This window comes from Triticum dicoccoides, chromosome 5A, assembly GCF_002162155.2.
Source record: "Triticum dicoccoides isolate Atlit2015 ecotype Zavitan chromosome 5A, WEW_v2.0, whole genome shotgun sequence".
In the NCBI taxonomy this organism is placed as follows: domain Eukaryota; kingdom Viridiplantae; phylum Streptophyta; class Magnoliopsida; order Poales; family Poaceae; genus Triticum; species Triticum dicoccoides.
This window is the reverse complement of record NC_041388.1, coordinates 42,659,759-42,677,224: the sequence shown is the minus strand read 5'-3', so window position 1 is coordinate 42,677,224 and position 17,466 is coordinate 42,659,759. Positions and strand designations below refer to the sequence as shown.

At 43.2% G+C, this 17,466-nt stretch overlaps 1 long non-coding RNA gene across 1 annotated transcript; it reads right to left on the bottom strand.

Moving 5' to 3' along the window:
• Positions 1-4,309: 4,309 nt before the first annotated feature.
• Positions 4,310-5,755, bottom strand: LOC119296919. Its single transcript, XR_005145450.1, has 3 exons — positions 5,668-5,755; positions 4,463-4,717; positions 4,310-4,358 (listed from the first exon to the last, which is right to left on the bottom strand). It is a non-coding gene; the product is annotated as an uncharacterized LOC119296919 (long non-coding RNA).
• Between the last annotated feature and the right edge of the window lie 11,711 nt (positions 5,756-17,466).

The following is a 17,466-nucleotide window of genomic DNA, read 5'->3' as shown; positions in this document are numbered from 1 at the left end:
TTATATTAATTTTGGGACTAAACTATTAACCGGAGGCCCAACCCAGAATTGCTGTTTTTTTGCCTATTTCAGTGTTTCGGAGAAACATAATATGAAACGAAGTCCAAACAGAATAAAACCTTTGGGAACGTGATTTTCTCATCAGATAAGACCCAGGAGACTTGGACCCTCCGTCAAGAAAGCCACGAGGCGGTCACGAGGGTGGAGGGCACCCCCCTAGGGCGCGCCCCTGCCTCGTGGGCCCCTCGAAGCTCCACCGACGTACTCCTTCCTCCTATATATACCTACGTACCCCCAAACGATTGGGGACGGAACCAAAAACCTAATTCCACCACTGCAACTTTCTGTATCCACGAGATCCCATCTTGGGGCCTGTTCCGGAGCTCCGCCGGAAGGGGAATCGATCACGAAGGGCTTTACATCATCATCCAAGCCTCTCCAATGAAGTGTGAGTAGTTTACCTCAGACCTTCGGGTCCATAGTTAGTAGCTAGATGGATTCTTCTCTCTTTTTGGATCTCAATACAATGTTCTCCCCCTCTCTCGTGGAGATCTATTCAATGTAATCTTCTTTTTGCGGTGTGTTTGTTGAGACCGATGAATTGCGGGTTTATGATCCAGTTTATCTATGAATAATATTTGAATCTGCTCTGAATTATTTTATGTATGATTGGTTATCTTAGCAAGTCTCTTCGAATTATCAGTTTGGTTTGGCCTACTAGATTGGTTTTTCTTGCCATGGGAGAAGTGCTTAGCTTTGGGTTCAATCTTGCGATGTCCTTTCCCAGTGACAGAAGGGGCAGCAAGGCACGTATTCTATTGTTGCCATCGAGGATAACAAGATGGGGTTTTTATCATATTGCATGAAACTATCCCTCTACATCATGTCATCTTGCTTAAGGCATTACTCCGTTTTTAACATAATACTCTAGATGCATGCTGGATAGCAGTCGATGAGTGGAGTAATAGTAGTAGATGCAGGCAGGAGTCGGTCTACTTGTCTCGAACGTGATGCCTATATACATGATCATACCTAGATATTCTCATAACTATGCTAAATTCTGTCAATTTCTCAACAGTAATTTGTTCACCCACGGAAGAATACTTATGCTCTTGAGAGAAGCCACTAGTGAAACCTATGGCCCCCGGGTCTATTTTCATCATATCAATCTCCATCACTTTATTATTGCTCTGCTTTTTTTACTTTGCCTTTTACTTTTCACTTTGCATCTCTATACCAAAAATACCAAAAAAATTATTTATCATCTCTATCAGATCTCACTTTCGTAAGTGACCATGAAGGGATTGACAACCCCTAAGCATGTTGGTTGCGTTGAGCTATTGTTTTTGTGTAGTTACGAGGGACTCGCGCGTAGCCTCCTACTGGATTGATACCTTGGTTCTCAAAAACTGAGGGAAATACTTACGCTACTTTGTTGCATCATCCTCTCCTCTTCGGGGAAATCCAACGCAGTGCTCAAGAGGTAGCAAGAAGAATTTCTGGCTTCGTTGCCGGGGAGTCTGCGCAAAATTCAACATACCAAGTACCCATCACAATCCATATCTCCCACATTACATTATTTGCCATTTGCCTCTCGTTTTCCTCTCCCCACTTCACCCTTGCCGTTTTATTCTCCCTCTCTCTCTCTATCCTCCCTCTCTTTCTCTATTTGCCTCTTTTTGCTCGTTTGCCTTTTGTTTGCTTGTGTGTTGGATTGCTTGTTTGTCACGATGGCTCAAGATAATACCAAATTGTGTGACTTCACCAATACCAACAATAATGATTTCCTTAGCACCCCGATTGCTCCTCTTGCCGATGATCTTGTGAAATTAATGCTGCTTTGCTGAATCTTGTCATGAAAGATCCGTTTTTTGGCCTTCCTAGTGAAGATGCCGCTACACATCTTAATAGCTTCGTTGATTTATGTGATATGCAAAAGAAGAAAGATGTCGATAATGATATTGTTAAATTGAAGCTATTTCCTTTTTCGCTTAGAGATCGTGCTAAAGCTTGGTTTTCATCTTTGCCTAAAAATAGTATTGATTCATGGAAGAAGTGCAAAGATGCTTTTATCTCTAAGTATTTTCCTCCCGCTAAGATCATCTCTCTTAGAAATGATATTATGAATTTTAAGCAACTTGATCATGAACATGTTTCACAAGCTTGGGAGAGAATGAAATTAATGATACGTAATTGCCCTACTCTTGGTTTGAATTTGTGGATGATTATACAAAAATTTTATGCCGGATTGAATTTTGCTTCTAGAAATCTTTTAGATTCGGCCACGGGAGGCACTTTTATGGAAAACACTTTAGAAGATGCTACTAAACTCCTAGATAATATTATGGTTAATTATTCTCAATGGCACACTAAAAGATCCACTAATAAAAAAGTGCATGTGATAGAAGAAATTAATGTTTTGAGTGGAAAGATGGATGAACTTATGAAATTATTTGCTACTAAGATTGTATCTTCTGATCCTAATGATATGCCTTTGTCTACTTTGATTGAGAATAATAATGAATCTATGGATGTGAAATTTGTTGGTAGGAATAATTTTGGTAACATCGCGTATAGAGGGAATTTTAATCCTAGGCCTTATCCTACTAATCCTTCTAATAATTATGGAAATTCCTACAACAACTCTTATGGAAATTTTAATAAGATGCCCTCTAAATTTGAGAGTAGTGTTAAAGAGTTTATGAATTCACAAAAGAATTTTAATACTTTGCTTGAAGAGAAATTGCTTAAAGTTGATGATTTGGCTAGGAACGTTGATATAATTTCTCTTGAGGTTGATTCTTTAAAGCTTAGATCTATTCCTCCTAAGCATGATATCAATGAGTCTCTCAAAGCCATGAGAATTTCCATTGATGAGTGCAAGGAAAGAACCGCTAGGACACGTGCTATGAAAGATGCCTTTATTAAAGCGTGTTCTTCCAATTCCTATGAAAATAAAGATGAAGATCTAAAAGTTATTGATGTGTCCCCTATTAAATATTTGTTTTGCAATATTAATCTTGATAATGATGGGACTGAATATGATCCACCTTTACTTAGAAGGCGTTCTAAAAATTCGGAGTATTTAGATCTTGATGATGAAATTGATAGAAGTGGGATTGAAAGAAATAACACTCTAGATGTTACTAAACCCACTATGTTGTATTTCAAGGAATTTAATTATGAAAATTGCTCTTTAACTGATTGTATTTCCTTGTTGCAATCCTTGCTAAATTCTCCTCATGCTTATAGTCAAAATAAAGCCTTTATCGAACACTAGTTGAATGCCCGTGTGTTGCCACGGGATGATAAAAAGACATATAAACACACATTAGACAGTTGTTCTAAATCAGAAATATGTGTCCAACTTGATTGCACATGATTTCCATTCCTAAGTGACAACAACTTCGCCACTTGTTTTACCTTGTACTAAAGACGGGGCAAACCTTCGATGGCTTAATGTGGTTCAACCCATGAAAACATCACACTACTAATAAATGCTCCCTCTGTCCCATAATATAAGATATTTTGCAAACTAACATAATTTGTGAGCAAACTGACATAATTTGTGAAAACGTTCTATATTGTGGGACGGAGGGAGTAGATTACTATTGAAATAACATGTGATGCTTTACATAGATTTGAAGATGTATGGAGAATGGGCCCGTGAAAACATCACAGAAGTAATAAATAGATTCTATTGGAAACACATGTGATGCTTTACATAGATTTGAAGTTGTATAGTGAATGGGCCCGTGAAAACATCGCACAAGTAATAAAATAGGTTTTTAGTTGTATGAGAAATCAATAATAAAACCAATTTGAAAAAGAGGGTATCATAAATTTGAACCATTTATAGAAGAGCAGCCAGCGTTATTATTTATTACAAATATCGGGACACAGAAGCATGAATCTTAATTGTCTCAATTATATTTTGTGCTTGGAGTCTTAGTATCATAATTGAAGTTCCGAATCAAGTTAAATGAAAAAATAACTTATGAATAACATTAACTCCATAACTTCTAGAATTCATTGTCAGTGCTATGGGAATGACTCTAGAAAAGTTCAGTAAATATGGCTTAAACATAATAAATGAAGCGTACAAACATGCCAATGATTTCTTTGATATCAAATAAGGCACAAATAATGTTGCCCTAGAACATAAGTACATTCCATCTAATCGCGTGTGTTGACATACATGATACATGTCAAATGCTCCCTCGGTTCACAGAAGAACTGCTTTGTTTCTTGCTCTGGCTTAGCTCATGCGACCAGTCTTGAACTTTGCTATACAAGTCAGACCAGAGCCTGAGAACTCATAAAACCATAGCCTTTTTTAGCTCCTTGGCGTAGTATATCTTCACATTGTCATAAAGTGGCATGTGTAAACATAACATCGAGCATCAGGAGGATATTATGATAGTTCACAAGAATATAAGTTAAATGAGATGAGCAGGTTTACCTATGTCCAGCACAACTTGGCTTCTGAAAATTTTCTCCCACCAAAACACCGGAAAGCAAGTCACTGCTAGAGTATGGAATTTGCTTCTTAGAAGCTTTAGATGTGTGTTCAGAAGCTCATGCAAAGAAGAGATCAATAAGAACCTGAGGAAAAGAATAGCCTGAGGAAAAGAAGAGCCATCAAATGAATTATACAAGTATCTCACTGGAATTGTTTCTTTTTCTGGCCACAGAAAACAACTCACTCTTGAATGTCCTACACGAAATGAATTTTTTTTACAAATATAACTTCAAGAAGCTAAGCTGCTAAGATGTCCTATAAGAGAATATATGACATAACAGGCGTCCCTCATAGCTCAAACACATACGTAATTCAGAGATTTTCTTCTTCCTCTGAGACAGCAGGAAAGAAAGAAATACACTATGTATTCTTCATGGAATAAAAAATGTCGAAAGCGACTAAGCTCGTTTCAGTTAGTGGGCATATGAAGAATATCTTTCGGTAAGAAATCTGTGTTTACAAAATCAATTGTAAAAGAAAGTCATTATACAGAAAAATAACATTCCCTTGATAGCTCCATAAATTCAAAAGTTTATCAGGCAATTGAGATCAGTCATACAGAATCAAATGAACTGATAGTTAAGGAAAACACAAAAATGGAAGGCGCAAGAAACAAATCAAATGGTTTCATGAGAAAACCTTCGATAGATTGCAACACATGGAAAAAAATTAGAAGATTAAGTTCTAAAAACAATTCTAGCCATAGGATAATTGGGTAGATTCAGTGAAAAGGAGAAAAAGAAACCAAGAAACTAAACACATCCACTGTGGAGTATTGAAGTCTACAGGATGAGCCAAGAACATCTAAATGGTACTGGATGGTTGCATGAGAATCTGAGCTTGTGTATCCCTAGTTTTAGAAAGCAAAAGTGTGCTACTCAATGCTACTCTTGTTCACTGTACATCAACCTAAACTAAACACTTTGACTTGAAAAGGACTTGAAACATGTCTACTTCATTTCCGAATTAGTTAGTCTTTAGTTTAGATTAGTGAGGTATCACAGAAATATTGTCTTATGTCAGCATTAAGTTCCATTGCACAGTAATTAAGTGATGTTGGCTATGTGTTCGTATTTCATCTTAAGACTGGAAGTACAGTTGTGTGTCGATTCAACAGACATGCTGAAGAGGAAGATTGTAGTTACCAGTGCTGCCTTGTAGTACTTATAGATGTCCTCCATGTAGTCGACAACATCTGGTTCATTGTGGCCATCGAGCTTGTCGATATCATCCATGTAGGTATCTTGCCAATAACACGCAGTCATACTTCAAATTCGTAATAATGGGGTCCTCCCATATCGCTGGTTTACAAGGGGAAAATACAACAGTCTCGCTTCCATTTCCTAACAAAAAGAGTTGGCCAGATAAAATTTCACAAATAGTCTCCCTAAAAATAGATAACTAATTTTAATTCCATAGGAAATAATCCTTGTAGAATGCATACAAGCCATAATCCAGCCTATCATTTTATAATAATGTGTTCAACAACTTTAGTTGTGCTATTACTGACACATGTTTCAATTGGTGAATAAGAAACTTAATGAGACACCTGTTGTTTGAGGATGAAAGTGTTATTTCACTCCATGGAACAATTGCTTCAATTCTTTCAAAATGGAAGCATACAGCAAAAGGCTTCAGAACACGAGAGGTCAACATACTCTAAATCAGTCCGTACAATTTAAAATCTACATTCAGTGTCTACCACCATGAAATTGCAGCTAGAAGCCAGCAAGTATGCTACAATGACTGAGAACATGAATGATTGAGGGATAATGAAGAAAATTGTAAAGAACTAACCTCCAGTTGGAAGGGCATGAAGATGCCAGTTCATTCTCTGCTATATCTTCCTTAATATCTATTCGAGTGACCATGTATGTTCCAAAGTTGAAGATAAAAGAAATTTAAAAATATGCAAATTGGCACACATATCCATTCCACTGAACATATGCAACCCATATCTATAAAAAATAGAAATTTAGTACATGTTCATAAAGAATAAGTAACAACACATGGTGGTCTCAATATCCAGTGTCTCATGTTGGATACATTTTTAAATATGTGCGGTTTCACATCCAAGTAGAACAAAATTAATTGACAGAGATGTGATAGCTCTAAATAGCTAAAATGGCTCACAAAATCTTACAAAAAAACTATGAGATTGTCTTGACAGACTACTATGTATAGTTCTCCTGTGATACAATCCTGGACCACACAAATGCCTTGTATTAAACCTAAAAGGTAAATGCTCTAAATAGGATTGTAGGAGAAAAGAAGAATAAGTAGATCCAGGATGCAGTGGTGTGAATGCACAATGTATGTGGGATATAGAGCTCTTTGCTATATAGATAAAAACTCTAATGGTAAACCTCGTGAATCTTGATTCAATCCAGGTACACAAGTTGTAGGGCTAATAATGGGCTCGTCTAAAAGGGACATTTCACTATTTTGTGTCCCCTTTTTTCATCCAAATGGTAAATTACAATGTTTTATGCAAATAACTTACAGAAGGATTTAAGAACACACAAGTTAATTTCATTCTTGGAGAGGTGCAGACTGCAATAAAGGGAGCTGGCGTTTGTATGGCGTTAGTTTGCTGGTATAACCAGCTGGAGTTAATCATCAGTTTTACAGTAAAATTTTGGGCATAATAAGTGTTATCTCCAATAGATTGAAGATGATACACATCAGAATCCTTACCGGACCGCGCTTTGCAATTCGAAACGAAAACCTCCACCCTAAGGATCTTGCAGACCCTTATTCAAGCCTGACACAACGCGTGTGCTAACCTGAGCCGATGCGTCCGTGCAACAAGTGGAGCAGCGGAAGCATGAAGGCCCCTAAAGGACGAAGACCTGCAGGAGGTGGTGCGTGGGGGGATTCGGCCGCGTGGCTTTCGCCCGGAGCCGATGTGGCGGTGGGATGCGACCGCTCTCCCCTGAGCTGAGCGCGGCAACGTCCACTGGAGGCGTTGAAGGCTGCGGTCGGCAGCGCCGCTTGGGTGCACCGAGAACTACTCATGTTTGCAGAGAACAACGACCCAATATGCGATCGTGTCGGTGCCAAGGGATTATGAGAGAGGCGGTGGGAGAGGAGGAAGTCGCCTGAAGGGAAGAGGGCGAGCGGGTGTGGCCGAGGTCCATTACCACCTCCACCAGCACGGGGAGATCTAGGTGGTCCTTCGCCCACCGCCAGAGATCCCCGAGGAGAAGCTCCAGTGGCCTGCACAGCTCCTCCTTGAACCCCTCCGGCCCGGCAGACTTGCATTGCACGGTGCGCACGGGAGCGTGGCCCTGGCGGCCGCAGCGGAGGGAGAGGTGGTGAACGGTGGCTGGGCCACACGTCACGGAGGAGAAGCGGCGGGTGTAGGGAGAGGGAGAGGGCGGGATGGGGTGAGGGAGAATCCGAGGTGGAGGTGGGGCGGCGGCAAGCGTGTGCCGGTGGAGGGAAAGAGTTCAAGATGGGGAGGAGCAAACAGTTGTGTGGAGAGTGGAGTCGTGCGTTGGGTTCGTGGGTTCCAACCGACTCGTATTTTCTTTGAGCTGTTACGTACTTGGATGGATCGTGGCGTGGGAAAGGGGGTCGAACCATGACGACGCGTCGTGCATTTCGACAGGCGTGATTTTTTACGAGACTGCCACAGCCAGGGAGGGATGTGGGATCGTACGAGCGATTTTCTTGGTGCAGGATTGACGTCGAACCATCACGACATTCGATTCTCCTTTAATAGTAGAGATATTGTTGATGCCTTGATGCATTCTTATGAAGAAAAACTTGAGTTGAAAGTTTCTATCCCTAGAAAACTTTATGATGAATGGGAACCTACTATTAAAATTAAAATTAAAGATTATGAGTTTTATGCTTTGTGTGATTTGCGTGCTAGTGTCTCTACTATTCCCAAAACTTTGTGCGATTTGCTAGATTTCCGTGATTTTGACGATTGCTCTCTAAATTTGCATCTTGCGGATTCCACTATTAAGAAACCTATGGGAGGAATTAATGATCTTCTTATTTTTGCAAATAGGAATTATGTGCCCGTAGATTTTATCGTTCTTGATATAGATTGCAATCCTTCTTGCCCTATTATTCTCGGTAGACCTTTCCTTAGAACGGTTGGTGAAATTATTGATATGAAGGAAGGGAATATTAGATTTCAATTTCCATTAAAAAAGTGCATGGAACACTTCCCTAGAAAGAAAATAAAATTTCCATATGAATCTATCATGAGAGCCACTTATGGATTATCTACCGAAGATGGCAATACCTAGATCTATCCTTGCTTGTTATGCCTAGCTAGGGGCGTTAAACGATAGCGCTTGTTGGGAGGCAACCCAATTTTATTTTTATTCCTTGCTTTTTGCTCCTGTTTAGTAATAAATAATTTATCTAGCCTCTGTTTTGGTTGTGTTTTTTGTGTTTAATTAGTGTTTGTGCCAAGTAGAACCTTTGGGAAGACTTGGGGAAAGTCTTGTTGAACTTGCTGTAAAAAACAGAAACTTTAGCGCTCACGAGAACTGCTGTCATTTTTATTTGGAAAGTGCTATTTAGTTAATTATTTTTGAAGATGATTAATAGATAATTTCCTCACGTCCAACAATTTATTTTAGAATTTTTGGGGTTCCAGATATTGCGCTAGCTACAGATTACTACAGACTGTTCTGTTTTTGAAAGATTCTGTTTTTCGTGTGTTGTTTGCTTATTTTGATGAATCTATGGCTAGTAAAATAGTTTATAATACATAGAGAAGTTGGAATAAATTATGTTTAACACCAATATAAATAAATAATGAGTTCATTACAGTAACTTGAATTGGTCTTTTGTTTTCTTTCGCTAACGGAGCTCACGAGATTTTCTACTTTAAGTTTTGTGTTGTGAAGTTTTGAAGTTTTGGGTAAAGATTTGATGGATTATGGAACAAGGAGTGGCAAGAGCCTAAGCTTGGGGATGCCCATGGAACCCCCAATATAATCTAAGGACACCTGAAATCCAAAGCTTGGGGATGCCCCGGAAGGCATCCCCTCTTTCGTCTACTTCTATCGTAACTTTACTTGGAGCTATATTTTTATTCACCACATGATATGTGTTTTGCTTGGAGCGTCTTTTATTATTTGAGTCTTTTCTTGTTAGTCTACCACAATCATCCTTGATTTACACACCTTTTGAGAGAGCCATACATGATTTGGAATTTATTAGAATACTCTATGTGCTTCACTTATATCTTTTGAGCTTTATAGTTTTGCTCTAGTGCTTCACTTATATCTTTTAGAGCATGGTGGTGGATTTGTTTTATAGAAACTATTGATCTCTCATGCTTCACTTAGATTATTTTGAGAGTCTTAATAGCATGGTAATTTGCTTTAAATCCTAATATGCTTGGTATGCAAGATTAATAATAAAACTTTCTTATGAGTGTGTTGAATACTAAGAAAAGTTTGATGCTTGATGATTGTTTTGAGATATGGAGGTAATAATATCAAAGTCGTGCTAGTTGATTAGTTGTGAAATTGAGAAATACTTGTGTTGAAGTTTGCAAGTCCCGTAGCATGCACGTACGGTAAACGTTATGCAACAAATTTGAAAGATGAGGTGTTATTTGATTGTCTTCCTTATGAGTGGCGGTCGGGGATGAGCGATGGTCTTTTCCTACCAATCTATCCCTCTAGGAGCATGCGCGTAGTACCGGGGTTTTTGATGACCTGTAGATTTTTGCAATAAGTATGTGAGTTCTTTATGACTAATGTTGAGTTCATGGATTATACGCACTCTTACCCTTCCATCCTTGCTAGCCTCTTCGGTAGCGTGCATTGCCCTTTCTCACATTGAGAGTTGGCGCAAACTTCACCGGTACATCCAAACCCCGTGATATGATACGCTCTGTCACACATAAACCTCCTTATATCTTCCTCAAAACAGCCACCATACCTACCTATTATGGCATTTCCATAGCCATTCCGACATATATTGCCATGCAACTTTCCATCATTCCGTTCATCATGACACATTCATCATTGTCATATTGCTTAGCATGATCATGTAGTTGACGTAGTATTTGTGGCAAAGCCACCGTTCATAATTCTTTCAAAAATGTCACTCTTGGTTCATTGCATATCCCGGTACACCGCCGGAGGCATTCATATAGAGTCATCTTTGTTCTAGTATCGAGTTGTAATCATTGAGTTGTAAATAAATAGAAGTGTGATGATCATCATTATTAGAGCATTGTCGCAAGTGAGGAATAAAAAAGAGAAAGGCCATAAAAAAGAGAAGGCCCAAAAAAAGAGAAAGGCCATAAAAAGAAAAGGCCCAGAAAAAATGACAGAAAAAGAGAGAAGGGACAATGTTACTATCCTTTTACCATACTTGTGCTTTAAAATAGCACCATGATCTTCATAGTAGAGAGTCTCTCGTGTTATCACTTTGATATACTAGTGGGAATTTTTCATTATAGAACTTGGCTTGTATATTCCAACAATGGGCCTCCTCAAGTGCCCTAGGTCTTCGTGAGCAAGCAAGTTGGATGCACACCCACTTGTTTCTTTTGTTGAGCTTTCATACATTTATAGCTCTAGTGTATCCGTTGCATGGCAATCCCTACTCCTTGCATTAACATCAATCGGTGGGCATCTCCATAGCCCATTGATTAGCCTCTTTGATGTGAGACTTTCTCCTTTTTTGTCTTCTCCACATAACCCCCCTCATTATGTTCTATTCCACCCATAGTGCTATGTCCATGGCTCGCGCTCATATATTGCGTGAAAGTTTATAGGTTTGAGATTACTAAAGTATGAAACAATTGCTTGGCTTGTCATCGGGGTTGTGCATGATGAGAGCATTCTTGTGTGACGAAAATGAAACATGACTAAACTATATGATTTTGTAGGGATGAACTTTCTTTGGCCATGTTATTTTGAGAAGACATAATTGCTTAGTTAGTATGCTTGAAGTATTATCATTTTTATGTCAATATCAACTTTTGTCTTGAATCTTTCGGATCTGAATATTCATACCACAATTAAGAAGAATTACATTAAAATTATGCCAAGTAGCACTCTGCATCAAAAATTCTATTTTTATCATTTACCTACTCGAGGACGAGCAGGAATTAAGCTTGGTGATGCCTGATACGTCTCCAACGTATCTATAATTTTTGATTGCTCCATGCTATATTATCTACTGGTTTGGACTACATTGGGCTTTATTTTCCACTTTTATATTATTTTTGGGACTAACCTATTAACCGGAGGCCCAACCCAGAATTGTTGTTTTTGCCTATTTCAGTGTTTCGGAGAAACAGAATATCAAACGGAGTCCAAACGGAATAAAACCTTCGGGAACGTGATTTTGTCATCAGATAAGACCCAGGAGACTTGGACCCTCCATCAAGAAAGCCATGAGGAGGTCACGAGGATGGAGGGCGCGCCCCCCTGCCTCGTGGGCCCCTCGAAGCTCCACCGACGTACTCCTTCATCCTATATATACCTACGTACCCCCAAACGATCGGGACGGATCCAAAAACCTAATTCCACCGCTGCAACTTTCTGTATCCATGAGATCCCATCTTGGGGCCTGTTCCGGAGCTCCGCCGGAAGGGGGATCGATCATGGAGGGCTTCTACATCATCATCCAAGCCTCTTCGATGAAATGTGAGTAGTTTACCTCAGACCTTCGGGTCCATAGTTAGTAGCTAGATGGCTTCTTCTCTCTTTTTGGATCTCAATACAATGTTCTCCCCCTCTCTCGTGGAGATCTATTCGATGTAATCTTCTTTTTGCGGTGTGTTTGTTGAGACCGATGAATTGTGGGTTTATGATCCAGTTTATCTATGAATAATATTTGAATCTTCTCTGAATTCTTTTATGTATGATTGGTTATCTTTGCAAGTCTCTTCAAATTATCAGTTTGGTTTGGCCTACTAGATTGGTTTTTGCCATGGGAGAAGTGCTTAGCTTTGGGTTCAATCTTGCGGTGTCCTTTCCCAGTGACAGAACGGGCAGAAAGGCACGTATTGTATTGTTGCCATCGAGGATAACAAGATGGGTTTTTTTATCATATTGCATGAAACTATCCCTCTACATCATGTCATCTTGCTTAAGGCGTTACTCTATTTTTAACTTAATACTCTAGATGCATGCTGGATAGCGGTCGATGAGTGGAGTAATAGTAGTATATGCAGGCAGGAGTCAGTCTACTTGTCTCGGATGTGATGCCTATATACATGATCATACCTAGATATTCTCATAACTATGTTCAATTCTGTCAATTTCTCAACAGTAATTTGTTCACCCACCGTAGAATACTTATGCTCTTGAGAGAAGCCACTAGTGAAACCTATGGCCCCCGGGTCTATTTTCATCATATCAATCTCCATCACTTTATTATTGCTCTGCTTTTTACTTTGCCTTTTACTTTTCACTTTGCATCTCTATACTAAAAATACCAAAAATATTATTTATCATCTCTATCAGATCTCACTTTCATAAGTGACCGTGAAGGGATTGACAACCCCTAAGCGCGTTGGTTGCATTGAGCTATTGTTTTTGTGTAGGTACGAGGGACTCGCGCGTAGCCTCCTACTGGATTCATACCTTGGTTCTCAAAAACTGAAGGAAATACTTATGCTACTTTGCTGCATCATCCTCTCCTCTTCGGGGAAATCCAACGCAGTGCTCAAGAGGTAGCAGGCAACAATACAATACGTGCCTTGCTGCCCCTGCTGTCACTGGGAAAGGACACTGCAAGATTGAACCTAAAACTAAGCACTTCTCCCATTGTAGGAAAGATCAATCTAATAGGCCAAACCAAACTGATAATTCGAAGAGGCTTGCAAAGACCAATCATACATAAAAGATTTCAGAGAAGAATCAAATATTGTTCATAGATAAACTTGATCATAAACCCACAATTCATCGGATCTCGACAAACACACCGCAAAAAGAGTTACATCAAATAGATCTCCAAGAAGATCAAGGAGAACATTGTATTGAGATCCAAAGAGAGAGAAGAAGCCATCTAGCTTATAACTATGGACCCGCAGGTCTGAGGTAAACTACTCACACATCATCGGAGAGGCTATGGTGTTGATGTAGAAGCCCTCCTTGATCGATTCCCCCTCCGGCGGAGCTCCGGAAAAGGCCCCAAGATGGGATCTGTTGGGTACAGAAGGTTGGGGCGGTGGAAATAAGGTTTCGTGGTGCTCCTGGATGTTTTCGGGGTATATGGATATATATATATAGGAGGAAGAAGTAGGTCGGTGGAGCCACGAGGGTGGAGGGCGCGCCCATGGGGGTAGGCGCGCCCCGTGCCTCGTGGCCTCCTTGTTGGTTTCTTGATGTCCACTCCAAGTCCCGTGGATCACGTTTGTTCCAAAAATAACTCTCCCGAAGGTTTCATTCCGTTTGGATTCCGTTTGATATTCCTTTTCTGCGAAACACTAAAATAGGCAAAAAAACAACAATTTGCACTGGGCCTTGGGTTAGTAGGTTAGTCCCAAAAATAATATAAAAGTGTATAAATAAGCCCATTAACATCCAAAACAGGTAATATAATAGCATGGAACAATAAAAAATTATAGATACGTTGGAGACGTATCACGGATCTGCCCTATCGGGGTGGTGGAGCCGTCGGTCACTCCTGAGAAAGTCTTGGTGGGCTGCAGCTGATCATATGGTACTTGGAGGCGGTCGAACGTCTCGATGGAAAGAATATTGAGCCCTGCACCACCATCGATGAGGGTCTTGGTGATAAGGACATTGCTGATGACGGGCGAGCAAAGCATCGGGAGGGTGCCGACAGTTGCTGCACACTTGAGCTGGTCGGAGAAGCTGTAGGTGATGGTGCACTTGGACCACCTGAGCGGACGTGTTGCTTTGAGCCTGGGGTGGGCTGCGTTCACCTCGCGAGTGAACTGCTTGAAGATGTGCTGAGAGGCTGGGCCTTAGTGTCGCCCAAGATGCAGGCGATGGCGCGTGGCTCCTGGAAGCCCCCAGCCCCCTCGTCCTAGTGGTGGTCGTGGTTCCTTCTTGGTGGCGGTGATAGTGGAGGGAGGTCGGCGTTGCCCTGAGGACGGTCCTCACGAGGCTGGCCCTACCAGCGATCCTCACGAGGCTCATCTCACCACTCCTGGCGAGGGTCGCGGTCGTCCCAGCATCCTCCACTTCGACCTCCTCCGCGGCCATAGCCTTGATCGTTGTGCTCGGGGCGTCGACCGAGGCGCCCGTCGCGGATGGCCCTGAGCTCCTGACAATCATTGGTGTTGTGACTATGTACGTTGTGGAAGACGCAGAACGGACGGCTACCCTTGGATGACTCTGGGTGGTCGCAGCCGCGCTTCATCTTTGGTTCAGCCGCGAGCACGGCCGCCCCCTTGCGCTTCACATCCTTGGCCTTGGCCTTCTTGTCTTCTGGGTCGACCGCTGGGAGCTTGAGGAGGGAGAGGCACCCTTCCTCAGCTCTTGCGCACTTGGTTGCATGTTGAACATCTCCAGAGCCGTGCATAGGTCGTCATGGATGGCGAGCTCCTCCTTCATCTTGACATCGTGGATGCCATCGGAGAACGCTGAGATGATGGCCTCGTCTGAAACCTTGGGGATCTTGAGGCGAACGCTGTTGAAGCGCTAGATGTACTTCTGTAGGGTTTCTCCTGGCCACTGCTTGATGCATCGCAGGTCACCTGCGGCAGGCGGGCGGTTGCGAGTGCCCTAGAAGTTGGCGACGAAACACTCACGTATCTCACTTGAGGAGGAGATCGATCCCACAGGCAGGTTCAGGAGACGCGAGCGCGCGCCATCCTTGAGAGACATGGGAAACCAGTTCACCATGATGTTCTCGTCATCATTGGCCGCTTCGATGCTTAGCTCATAGAGCTGCAGGAACTCCGCAGGGTCTGGGGTGCCATCATAGCGCGGAGGCGGGTCGGGCTTGAACTTGCCTGGCTATACGACACTGCGTAGCTCGGGAGTGAAGGCTCGGGAGCCCACGGTGGTCACGGGAGCCCGTGATGGAGGTGGAGCCTGGTCTTGGTGCTCATGCGCCGCCACAGCAGGCGGCGCGCGGTCTTGACATGATGGTGCAGGGAGCGCTGGAGCACCTTCTTGCGGCCGCTGGACCTCCTGGCAGCCTTCTTCTTCACGCGCGGGCACCCTGCACGGTGGGTCACGCCATGGGGCCGCACGTCTCAGACCAAGGGCGACGTCCTGACGGGGAGGTGGCGAAGGTGCTCCATGGGCTACGTCACCCGCAGTGGGCGGCGGGCGAGGCAGCGAGAGGGACGATGCACGCGAGCCCCCAGCCGCGCTGACGAGCTCGACGATGCGGTCCAGCCAGTCCTTATAGAAGTCATCGTCGGGGCGGTAGCGCAGGAGCTCGTGTGCCATGAGCAGCACAGCCTGCGCGTCCACCGGCCCGCGACGAGCGTGAGACGATGAGCCAGACGGAGTCAGCGACGGGGTGGTAGTGCGTCCATCTCGCCACACGGAGGGGTGCAGCAACGAAGCTTGTTGCTCGTGCCCCGTCGGGCTGGTGGCGGCGTTGGCGGCAGGCGATGGAGAACGACAGGGAGGCCTACCGACAGGCGCCATCAGGGCGACGCAAGCGGCGAGAGCGGCTCGACGCTCGGCATGGGCTCGACAATCATCAGCCATGGAGGCGGTGGAGTGGCGATGGGTCGACCGACGGAAGAGATGCTTCGACGCACCCCTACCTGCTACGCCAAATGTCAGATCCGGGGTTCCGTAGACCCTTGAGAGGTTCGAACACTGGGGTGCATGTGAAGAACTCTCCCTTCCCACTCTCCCTGCCCAATGATTCCACGGCCTAGCTCGACGAGCCCAAGGGACAAGAGACACAACAGTTTATCCTAGTTCAGGCCACCTTGCGGTGTAATACCCTACTCCAGCTTTGTGGTGGATTTCCTAGAGGGGCTGAGGATGAACTAGTATAGTGGTTGAACAGCCTCAGGAGGTGAGGTGTTCTTGAGCTTGATGAGTTGGTGGGCGGGAGGATGATCTGAATGATCTCCCTTCTATGGTGGTGGCTAAGTCCTATTTATAGTGGCCTTGGTCCTCTTCCCAAATGCAAGGCGGGAAGGGATCCCACAACGTCCAAATTTGAAGGGAGACAACTAGTACAAGCTATCCTGACAAAAGTAGTCTTCGCTTGCAAAAGGCTCTGGTGGTGACACCGTGGTGGGCTCCGTGATGACCTTCGTCTTGCCGTCCTGGAGGTCTTGGTCTTGTTGCACTGATATGGAAACCTTTGCTTGATTCCTCGGGACTTCGCATCTGCACTTGCCTCCTTAGCACCAAAGAGGAAACTGGTACACTGTGCCCGCTGGTGCCCGCCTGGCCTTAGTCGTCATGGCTCACGTCATGTGAACCTCGCGAGGTGCACCTTGCCTTGATATCTCCGCTCCTCAGGAGCCAGCCTGGCGAGGAGCACCCCCAGGGAGGTCTTGGTGTCGTCCACCTCATGAGGCTTGGCCCCTCGCGAGGGTCTTCGGTTGTTGTTGATAAAGCTGGGCCGTATCGGGCCATCGATGGAGCTAAGCTCAGGGCCGCAGGCAGGAAAGTCTAGGTACCCTCGTTCCCATGACGCTGACATTAACAAGGAATGATTATTTTGCCTTTGTCCAAAGTTAACTTTCCTAATAGAGCAGCTGCTCCAATTCCTAAACGTCGCCTTCCTATATCATGACGACGGGGATAAGAATACACAAGGGAGAGTGCTGCAACAAGATGCGGGATGAGCGATGTCACGGGGGTAGGAGGTGGGCTGGCACTGAGCGGTGGTCTATAACAGAGACCCTGAGAAGCTAACGACATAATCAAGCAGGCGAGAAGGGTTTTTCTCTCTCTTTGCTCCGTTCATTGTATATTCTCTTTTCAACATTTTAACTTGTTGATGATTTTGACTATGTCTATAAATGATGCTGAATATCAACACTATGCTCA